Source organism: Condylura cristata, unplaced genomic scaffold (genome assembly GCF_000260355.1).
Source record: "Condylura cristata isolate star-nosed mole 26May11 unplaced genomic scaffold, ConCri1.0 scaffold00022, whole genome shotgun sequence".
NCBI lineage: Eukaryota > Metazoa > Chordata > Mammalia > Eulipotyphla > Talpidae > Condylura > Condylura cristata.
In genome coordinates, this window is record NW_004567123.1 from 137,048 (window position 1) to 138,250 (window position 1,203).

At 47.2% G+C, this 1,203-nt stretch overlaps 1 protein-coding gene across 5 annotated transcripts in view; it reads left to right on the forward strand.

The window, feature by feature from the left end:
- Positions 1-1,203, forward strand: part of NINL (ninein-like) — a 151,178-nt gene that overhangs the window by 634 nt on the left and 149,341 nt on the right. Inside the window, exon 1 of one of the 5 annotated variants that reach the window (XM_012728403.1) lies at positions 134-146. The exons of the other annotated variants lie outside the window; for them this stretch is intronic. The gene's annotated coding sequence lies outside the window, so the exon portion shown is untranslated. Of the gene's footprint in view, positions 1-133; positions 147-1,203 lie in introns of those variants that run through there. 5 annotated transcript variants of the gene reach the window in all.

Below are 1,203 nucleotides of genomic sequence, written 5' to 3' on the forward strand. Positions count from 1 at the left end.
AGATGTGGGAGGGGTTTACTTAAGGTTTCCCGTGGGAGCCCGACTGCTTGAGCAAGCATTTAAAAACCGGTTCTCAATATTGACCGTTTCTGAAGTGGCGAAGATTCTTGGAACAGGGTTTGCAGTTTTTCAGCTACTTTGCTACAGTGGGTTAATCTCCTGCTGTTCCGTCCGGATCTGGTGGGGGTTTTCGTTTGTAATGCAGGGGTTAAACCGTTGGGCGAGAACCAAGGAGGTGGTGGCTATCTGCAGCGCTAGCATTCCTATTTCGACCGGCGGCTGGCGGCTGCGGAGCCCTGCACCCCTCATCTGCAAACAGGCCAGGGGCCCATTCCTCTGAGACGATAGATGATTCAGCAGAGCCATCTCCTGTTAATAAGATTACATCCCACTATGGAGAAAATCGTGGTACCGCTAACTTTTGTTAAAAATACGACTTTACGGCCCTCCCTGGTGGCGCAGCGGGTTAAAGCACTATACTAAGAAGCTAAAGCCACTTCCATGTAAGTTCGATCCCCGCCTGCCCTGGAAGTGACCACATGGCGCGGCAGACCTCTCCTGAACCGCCCGCTGCACCCCTCAGCAGTGTATTTAGTTGATCTGCCAGTTCTGCTTCCCGCTGTCTCTCTGGTGAACCCTCTCACTGCCCCTGCACCCCAGTGCTGTACGCATAAATAAATAAATCTTAAAAAAAAAATACGACTTTACACTTGGAAAATAGTTTGCATGGCTTGGCTGTGGCCAAGTTTGTCGGGCCTTCATTTTGTTGCCAGTGTTATCTGTTGTTCTAGTTATTTTGAAGAATTTCCCCTTTCCTCTCATCAGTGCCCTTAGTGACAAGTCCAAAGGAGTGTGTCCAATCTCCTTGGGAGTTTCACACCCACAAATGGTGCCCTTGTATTAATATTGTGTTGTTAGAAGCTCTGTATCACCATGTGTTTGCACAGGAGGAAAGTTAGGAAAGGGTGGCTTGGCTTTTTTTCTGCTCTGGTACACTTAGGTCAAATTCTGGAACAGGGAGGTCCATGGACAATTGGAAGAGTGAGGTCTTGAAGGTCAAGTGATGTTTGAGGTCCCACCACTGACACTGTCAGTAAGAATGAGAGACTATGAGTGACAGTTGAGTTTCTCTTTAGAGCCCTTTGCTGTGATTTCCAGGTTTTTCACATTGAACTTGGCATATTTATAAAAAAAAAAAAAAAA